Here is a 10,372-nt window from a genome sequence, read left to right as displayed (position 1 = left end):
TTACAGAAACAAAACTCATGGAGACAATAACAGATGCAATCTTCCCACCAGGATACCAGATCATGATGAAAGATAGAAGGGCCAGGGGGGGAGGTGGGGTTGCTCTGCTCGTTAAAAACAGATGGAAATTCGAGAAAATGGAAGGCATAGATGATACGGGAGAAAGAGACTACATAGCAGGTACACTTCAGGCTGGGGAACACAAAGTGGTCATTGCAGTGATGTATAATCCACCACAGAACTGCAGGAGGCCAAGAGAGGAATATGAAGAGAGCAACAAAGCAATGGTGGACACACTTGCTGAGGTGGTAAGAAGAGCTCACTCCAGCAGAGCAAAGTTGCTGGTTATGGGGGATTTCAACCACAGGGAGATTGACTGGGAAAACCTGGAGCCACATGGGGGTCCCAAAACATGGAGAGCCAGGATGTTGGACGTGGTGCTGGAAAACCTCATGCACCAACATGTTAAGGACACTACCAGAGTGAGAGGGGAGGATGAACCAGCAAGATTGGACCTTGTGTTCACCCTGGGCAGCTCAGACATTGAGGACATCAAGTATGAGAGTCCCCTAGGAGCTAGCGACCACGTGGTTCTGTGCTTTGAATACATAGTAGAGCTGCAAGTGGAGAGAATAACAGGAGTTGAATGGGAAAAGCCTGACTATAAAAAAGGGGACTGCATAGGGTTGAAGAACTTCCTACGGGAGGTCCAGTGGGACAGAGAACTGGCAGGAAAGCCAGTAAATGAAATGATGGAATATGTAACAACAAAATGCAAGGAGGCAGTGGAAAGGTTTATTCCCAAGGGCAACAGTAACAACGGGAAGACCAGAACGAGCCCCTGGTTTACCCGACGGTGTAAGGAGGCAAAAACAAAGTGCAATAAAGAATGGAAGGCAGAGAACACACGATAATAGGGAGATCAGTCGCAGAGCCAGGAATGAGTATGCACAGGTAAGGAGGGAGGCCCAGCCACAGTATGAAAATGACATAGCATCGAGAATCAAGACTGACCCGAAACTGTTGTATAGCCACATCAGGAGGAAGACAACAGTCAAAGACCAGGTGATCAGATTAAGGACAGAAGGTGGAGAACTCACAAGAAATGATCAGGAGGTATGTGAGGAGCTGAACAGGAGATTTAAGGAAGTTTTTACAGTAGAGACAGGAAGGGCTGTGGGAAGACAGCACAGAAGGGAACATCAAGAGGGAATGTATCAACAAGTGTTGGATGACATACGAACAACTGAGGAGGAGGTGAAGAAGCTCTTAAGTGACCTTGACACCTCAAAGGCGATGGGACCGGACAACATCTCCCCATGGGTCCTTAGAAAAGGAGCAGAGATGCTGTGCGTGCCTCTAACCACAATCTTCAACACATCTCTTGAAACTGGGCAACTACCTGAGAAATGGAAGACAGCTAATGTAGTCCCCATATTTAAGAAAGGAAACAGAAACGAGGCACTAAACTACAGACCTGTGTCTCTGACATGTATTGTGTGCAAAGTCATGGAGAAGATTATCAGGAGGAGAGTGGTTGAACACCTGGAAAGGAACAAGATTATAAATGAAAACCAGCATGGGTTCATGGAAGGCAAATCTTGTATCACAAACCTCCTGGAGTTTTATGACAAGGTAACTGAAGTAAGACACGAGAGAGAGGGGTGGGTAGATTGCGTTTTCCTAGACTGCAGGAAGGCCTTTGACACAGTTCCCCACAAGTGATTAGTGCAGAAGCTGGAGGATCAGGCGCATGTAAAAGGGAGGACACTGCAATGGATAAGGGAATACCTGACAGGGAGGCAGCAACGAGTCATGGTACGTGAAAAGGTATCACAGTGGGCGCCTGTTACGAGTGGGGTCCTACAGGGGTCAGTTCTAGGACCAGTGCTATTTTTGATATATGTGAACGACATGATGGAAGGAATAGACTCTGAAGTGTCCCTGTTCGCAGATGACGTGAAGTTGATGAGAAGAATTAAATCGGACGAGGATGAGGCAGGACTGCAAAGAGACCTGGACAGGCTGGACATGTGGTCCAGTAACTGGCTTCTCGAATTCAATCCAGCCAAATGCAAAGTCATGAAGATTGGGGAGGGGCAAAGAAGACCGCAGACAGAGTATAGGCTAGGTGGACAAAGACTACAGACCTCACTCAGGGAGAAAGACCTTGGGGTGACCATAACACCGAGCACATCACCGGAGGCACACATCAACCAAATAACCGCTGCAGCATACGGGCGCCTGGCAAACCTGAGAATAGCGTTCCGATACCTTAATAAGGAATCGTTCAAGACACTGTACACTGTGTATGTTAGGCCCATACTGGAGTATGCAGCACCAGTCTGGAACCCACACCTGGTCAAGCACGTCAAGAAATTAGAGAAAGTGCAAAGGTTTGCAACAAGACTAGTCCCAGAGCTACGGGGATTGTCGTACGAAGAAAGGTTGAGGGAAATCGGCCTGACGACACTGGAGGCCAGGAGGGTCAGGGGAGACATGATAACGACATATAAAATACTGCGCAGAATAGACACGGTGGACAAAGACAGGATGTTCCAGAGATGGGACACATACACAAGAGGTCACAATTGGAAGTTGAAGACTCAGATGAATCAAAGGGATGTTAGGAAGTATTTCTTCAGTCATAGAGTAGTCAAGTCGTGGAATAGTCTAGAAAGTGAAGTAGTGGAGGCGGGAACCATACATAGTTTTAAGGCGAGGTATGATAAAGCTCATGGAGCAGGGAGAGAGAGGACCTAGTAGCAATCAGTGAAGAGGCGGGGCCAGGAGCTATGACTCGACCCCTGCAACCACAAATAGGTGAGTACAAATAGGTGAGTACACACACACACACACACACACACACACAGATGAGTCACAGGGATGTTAGGAAATTTGTCCTCAATCATAAAGTTGTCAGGAAAGGGAATACAGTAGACCGTTATTTTACACTGTAGTTACGTTCTTGAAAACACCGTGTTAGGTAAAACCGTGTTAGGTGAACTGAAGAACTTATGGGAAAATTATTTTTTTTATTATCACACTGGCCTATTCCCACCAAGGCAGGGTGGCCTGAAAAAGAAAAGCTTTCACCAACATTCACTCCATCACTGTCTTGCCAGAATGGTGCTTTACACTACAGTTTTTAAACTGTAACATTAACACCCCTCCTTCAGAGTGCAGGCACTGTACTTCCCATCTCCAGGACTCAAGTCCGGCCTGCCGGTTCCCCTGAATCCCTTCATAAATGTTACTTTGCTCACACTCCAACAGCACGTCAAGTATTAAAAACACTTTGTCTCCATTCACTCCTATCAAACACGCTCACTCATGCCTGCTGGAAGTCCAAGCCCCTCGCACACAAAACCTCCTTTACTCCCTCCTTCCAACCTTTCCTAGGCCGACCCCTACCCCGCCTTCCTTCCACTACAGACTGATACACTCTTGAAGTCATTCTGTTTCGCTCCATTCTCTCTACATGTCCGAACCACCTCAACAACCCTTCCTCAGCCCTCTGGACAACAGTTTTCGTAATCCCGCACCTCCTCCTAACTTCCAAACTACGAATTCTCTGCATTACATTTACACCACACATTGCCCTCAGATATGACATCCCCACTGCCTCTAGTCTTCTCCTCGCTGCAGCATTCATCACCCATGCTTCACACCCATATAAGAGCGTTGGTAAAACTATACTCTCATGCATTCCCTTCTTGGCCTCCAAGGACAAAGTTCTTTGTCTCCACAGACTCATAAGTGCACCGCTCACCCTTTTCCCCTCATCAATTCTATGATTTACCTCATCTTTCATAGACCCTTCTCCTGACACGTCCACTCCCAAATATCTGAATACATTCTCTTCCTCCATACTCTCTCCCTCCAATCTGATATCGAATCTTTCATCACCTAATCTTTTTGTTATCCTCATAACCTTACTCTTTCCTGTATTCACTTTTAATTTTCTTCTTTTGCATACCCTACCAAATTCATCCACCAACCTCTGCAACTTCTCTTCAGAATCTCCCAAGAGCACAGTGTCATCAGCAAAGAGCAACTGTGACAACTCCCACTTTGTGTGATTCTTTATCTTTTAACTCCACGCCTCTTGCCAAGACCCTCGCATTTACTTCTCTTACAACCCCATCTATAACTATATTAAACAACCACGGTGACATCACACATCCTTGTCTAAGGCCTACTTTTACTGGGAAATAATCTTCCTCTTTCCTACATACTCTAACTTGAGCCCCACTATCCTCGTAAAAACTCTTCACTGCTTTCAGTAACCTACCTCCTACACAATACACCTGCAACATCTACCACATTGCCCCCCTATCCACACTGTAAACACCTGGTCCACACACCCCCTACCTTTCCTAAAGCCTCCTTGTTCATCTGCTATCCTATTCTCTGTCTTACTCTTAATTCTTTCAATAATAACTCTACCATACACTTTACCAGGTATACTCAACAGACTTATTCCCCTATAATTTTTGCACTCTCTTTTGTCCCCTTTGCCTTTATACAAAGGAACTATGCATGCTCTCTGCCAATCCTTAGGTACCTTACCCTCTTCCATACATTTATTAAATAATTGCACCCACTACTCCAAAACTATATCCCCACCTGCTTTTAACATTTCTGTCTTTATCGCAACAATCCCGGCTGCCTTACCCTATTTCATTGTACCTACTGCCTCACGCACTTCCCCCACACTCACAACTGGCTCTTCCTCACTCCTACAAGATGTTATTCCTCCTTGCCCTTTACACGAAATGACAGCTTCCCTATCTTCATCAACATTTAACAATTCCTCAAAATATTCCCTCCATCTTCCCAATACCTCTAACTCTCCATTTAATAACTACTCTCCTATTTTTAACTGACAAATCCATTTGTTCTCTAGGCTTCCTTAACTTGTTAATCTCACTCCAATTTTTTTCTTATTTTCAACAAAATTTGTTGGTAACATCTCACCCACTCTCTCATTTGCTCTTTTTACATTGCTTCACCACTCTCTTAACCTCTCTCTTTTTCTCCATACACTCTTCCCTCCTTGCATCACTTCTACTTTGTAAAAACTTCTCATATGCTAACTATTTCTCCCTTACTACTCTCTTTACATCATTCCACCAATCGCTCCTCTTCCCTCCTGCACCCACTTTCCTGTAACCACAAACTTCTGCTGAACACTCTAACACTACATTTTTAAACCTACCCCATACCTCTTCGACCCCATTGCTTATGCTCTCATTAGCCCATCTATCCTCCAATAGCTGTTTATATCTTACCCTAACTGCCTCCTCTTTTAGTTTATAAACCTTCACCTCTCTCTTCCCTGATGCTTCTATTCTCCTTGTATCCCATCTACCTTTTACTCTCAGTGTAGCTACAACTAAAAAGTGATCTGATATATCTGTGGCCCCTCTATAAACATGTACATCCTGAAGTCTACTCAACAGTCTTTTATCTACCAATACATAATCCAACAAACTACTGTCATTTCGCCCTATATCATATCTTGTATACTTATTTATCCTCTTTTTCTTAAAATATGTATTACCTATAACTAAACCCCTTTCTATACAAAGTTCAATCAAAGGGTTCCCATTATCATTTACACCTGGCACCCCAAACTTACCTACCACACCCTCTCTAAAAGTTTCTCCTACTTTAGCATTCAGGTCCCCTACCACAATTACTCTCTCACTTGATTCAAAGGTTCCTATACATTCATTTAACATCTCCCAAAATCTATCTCTCTCCTCTACATTCCTCTCTTCTCCAGGTGCATACACGCTTATTATGACCTACTTTTCACATCCAACCTTTACTTTAATCCACATAATTCTTGAATTTACACATTCATATTCTCTTTTCTCCTTCCATAACTGATCCTTCAACATTACTGCTACCCTTTCATTTGCTCTAACTCTCTCAGATACTCCAGATTTAATCCCATTTATTTCCCTCCACCGAAACTCCCCTACCCCCTTCAGCTTTGTTTCGCTTAGGGCCAGGACATCCAACTTCTTTTCATTCATAACATCAGCAATCATCTGTTTCTTGTCATCCGCACTACATCCACGCACATTTAAGCATCACAGTTTTATAAAGTTTTTCTTCTTCTCTTTTTTAGTAAATGTTTACAGAAGGGGTTATATTCCTGAGGCCTCCACATCTTTCAAAAATAAAAGTGAATATGTAATTACAAATGTAACAGAAATAATAGTATTTCTTACCTTAAATTGTGGGTGCTGGTGTTTGTGGATGATTGTGAAGAGAGTGGAGAGTTATGTTGTGGTGCTACTGGGCTGAGGTGGATGGTAGAGGTACTGGTACTGAAGTTGATGGTTGTACTGAAGTGTCTAACTTTGTCATTCAGTCAATCAAGTCGTTCAGTAATTCAGTCAATTCGTTCAGTAAGTCAATCAAGTTGTTCAGTAAGTCAAGTCATTCAGTAAGTCAGTCAAGTCATTCAGTAAGTCAGTCAAGTCATTCAGCTAGTCAATCAAATCATTCAGTAAGTCAGTCAGGTTATTCAGCAAGTAAGTCAAATCATTCAGTAAATCAGTCAAGTCACTCAGTAAGTCAGTCAGTCAGTCAGTCACACAAACTTATGTTTACCTTTTTTTATATGTACAAAGTAACACATCATTATGGCCACGGGATGTCTTGTCTAATATCTTTGTTTCCTTCGTTAATTCTAAGACTTAAATATTTACACCTTTTCTTGCCACTTTGAGCAACACTGGTATGCTTACTGGGTGTCATGATTACTTGGTAGATACAGGATATAGCAATTAAAAGATCAAAACACAATTCACAATCACAAGCTTGTAGCAGAGTAGTTGGACCGGACACGTATGAAGTACGAATGCTGGGATGGCGGGGCGGAGGGGGGGGGGGGTATTGTGGGATGTCTCCACGGGAAGTTTTTTTTACCTTTCCGCAAACTGAACCGTGTTAAATTTATCATACGGCGTGTTACATAAAATTGTGTCGCAATTCTTCAATCGTGCTATACTCAAATCGTGCCAAATAAACTCGTGTTAAATAACGGTCTGCTGTACTCTGGAGAAAGATGTAGTGGAGGCAGGATCTATACATAGCTTTAGGAAGAGAGATACGAGAGAGCTCATGGAGTAGGAAGAGAGTGGACCTAAATCGACCAGTGAAGTGGCGGGGCCAGGAACTGTGAATCGACCGCTACAATCAGAAATAGGTAAGAAGACGAGCGCGTAGTAACTAGTGTAACAGCCACAGCAGGGCTCCGTGAATCTTAAGTGCTTTTACGGATTATTTAGTATTTAGCAGAGGTCAGTAATCGTGACAGCGTCAGTGATGACCCCATAAGTGAGAAACAAAGGTTCTAAAGAAAATCTGAAAGTGCAGCTCTTTGCTAGAAGTTAAGGGCAAGGCATAAGAACTAACGAGGAGTTTCAAACTATTGAGAAAGAGGAAATGATGCAAATGGATATGGACATATCGCAAGATTGGTCAAGTAAATGGATACTTAAGTCAACCCCAGTAAATTAACTGTTATGAAGTTTGGAAAAGGGTTAAGAAGACCAGACACAGAGTACATAACTGAGGGACATAGACTGTAGTCTCAACACCAGCACGCCATAAACATCTGGGTCCACCAACATCTGGATCCACAATTATCTGGATCCACAAACATCAAGATCCACAAACATCTAGATCCACAAACATCTGGATCCTTTTTCAAATCACAAAAAGCAGCATCCTAAAACAAATGCTCTGGTATTCAAATTATCACAAACATAGAAACAATAAAACAAATATATCACATTAGTGTTCTTGCCTAAAGAAAGAAATCCACTAGTGATGGATACAAAATATGATTCTAGCCAGTAAATATTTGTGTTTAACCTCTTGAACAGAGTGAAAGAATGTTCAGCAATGGAAGAATAATTACTGTCTTCAGTGGATCAAATTATTTTCTAAAAGTAGGTTAATGTTGAAATTCTTCAACATCAGTTTAAGAGTTTTTGTGTATCCCCGAAGGAATACCTTTAAAAGGATCCCGGATTTTTTCTCCTTTTTCGAATTCATTTTGCACATAAGTCAAGAACCTTTTATGCAATTGACTTCAAATTTTTAATACATATGTACGGTGAAGAAGATAAAATTTTAATAAGAACTGGCATATTCACGTACCCCTTGGTTAAAGTTATTTAAATAATTCTCAGCATCCCAGAATGGCTTAGATAACTTCCAAGATCTTCAGTGCGGAGCTTCAAACTTCCACAAAACATTTCAATAAATACAACGAAGGAGACTGTGAACAATTTTAAGGGAAAAATATAAGGAAAATTTTATCTCTGTTTAATCACTTTAAATAAATTTCAGTTTACCTTTTCTTAACGGCTTCAGTAATTAATGGCTGATGCATAATGGGACCAGGATAGTTCCTATTAGGTTTCGTTTATGTACAACCATAACTGGAGAATAACTCATGTGATCAGCTTCACATTTTCACCGCTGGTGAGTTGACCTGAACACAAGGATCACGTAGCCACTGGCTGCCACAAGTCCCACTCTGACAGTTTTATTGAAACTCTGACATTTATTTTTTTATTCAGCAACTTAAGAATGCTTTTTCTGATTAACCCACAAGTTTAGTTCGAACAGATGAAAATTTGAAGTTTTACTGATATAGATAAATAAAAAAAACTTGGAGTCAAGGGAATCAGATAACTTACTCGATAATGACTTTCTGATCGGCTTCAGAATTTTTACTTTTGTTAAAACACAACTTGTCACTCACTTTATGCTGTGTAAATTTCAATAAGCCAATTTTAGTAAGCATATTATTTTCCAAGTAATATTTAGTAAATGCCACTTCTAATTGGCTTCAATTCCAAAATATTGTTGTCTCATAATTACAAGTTTTTCTTTTATATAAATTTTGAGCCGTGTGGCTGCCAATTTTATAAAATTATATTTTACAGGATTATAGAGAATTATCAATAAAAACTAAATATAAACAACGTAGACAATAGGTGGGTATATATCAACCACCCAGGGAGGTACTACCGTCCAGCAGTGTGAAGCGGAAACCTGTTATTGTTTAACATGACGGTAGGATTTGTAGTGTCTTTTTTCTGTCTCGTATACCTGCGGGATACCAGGTATATCTTGCTATTTCTATTTACACTTAAGTCATTACAAATGCACGTACATGCATATATATATATATATATGTATATATATATATATATATATATATATATATATATATATATATATATATATATATATATATATATATATATATATATATATATATATATATATATATATATATATATACGTATATATATATATATATATATATATATATATATATATATATATATATATATATATATATATATATATATATATATATATATATATATATATATATTGGTAAAACTGGACAATTGCAAGTACTCATTTAAAATTAAGTCCTTTCTAAAAAAAATTTTTATACGTTTAAAGATATATTTACGTTAATATAAAAATTAATAATTTTTGACCAATACAACCTTAGAAACCTTACCTAACCTTACTAAAACACGTGCAATTTAATTTAGCCTAATCCAACTTAATATATTTTAGATAAGTTTACAATAATTTAATAATAAACGAAAACAACTGGGACATTTGTATCTCAATAACAATGCGAACTTTGCTTTCTGGAAAACTTACTAGGCCTGATAATTTAAAGCCATTTAGTAAAGCTTTGGTTTCAAGCGATTCCTCTTTTTCACCAATTTAATATACAGACAAATTTGCTGGCGCGTAAACTAAACATAACGGGTACTATCCTGCCCATAACATGCGTCGCTCAAAAATTATTGAACAGGGCGACAGATATATACATGACGTGATTTAACGGGAGTAGAAATGTCACACATGAAATTGGGAAATATTCATATACACTTCAATATTATTCTCCGCCGTCGACGAAGTAGAAGACATGTTTCTTGAGCATCAGTAGCCAAGCAGCGGAGGTTATAGAAAGTTATCGGGCCCAATTCTAGATTTTTCAAATGGTTTCTTCATCTATGGTTATGGGGCACCATCACATGTCAATAATAACATGAGTCATACCCAAGTTATCATACACCAGCGATGAAAATATAATGACGAGAATGAGACACTCATGAAAGAAATAAAGTAAAATGAAAATTTAGAAAGAATTAAAAAAAAATTCAGCCAGCCACCCAATGGTCTCTCGGGATACCTAATAAAGGTGTCCACTGTGTAGGTGAAATTTTGTGGTTTATTTAATAATGTGTGAGTGAAACGTGTTTAATAAAGTTTCAACAACTGGAAGAAATGTCAATAGTGACGG

At 40.0% G+C, this 10,372-nt stretch overlaps 1 protein-coding gene across 4 annotated transcripts in view; it reads left to right on the top strand.

The window, feature by feature from the left end:
* Positions 1-10,372, top strand: part of LOC128702282 (carboxypeptidase B) — a 130,402-nt gene that overhangs the window by 76,652 nt on the left and 43,378 nt on the right. The window lies entirely within an intron of this gene.

Source organism: Cherax quadricarinatus, chromosome 36, assembly GCF_038502225.1.
Source record: "Cherax quadricarinatus isolate ZL_2023a chromosome 36, ASM3850222v1, whole genome shotgun sequence".
In the NCBI taxonomy this organism is placed as follows: domain Eukaryota; kingdom Metazoa; phylum Arthropoda; class Malacostraca; order Decapoda; family Parastacidae; genus Cherax; species Cherax quadricarinatus.
This window is presented reverse-complemented; position numbering and strand designations above follow the sequence as displayed.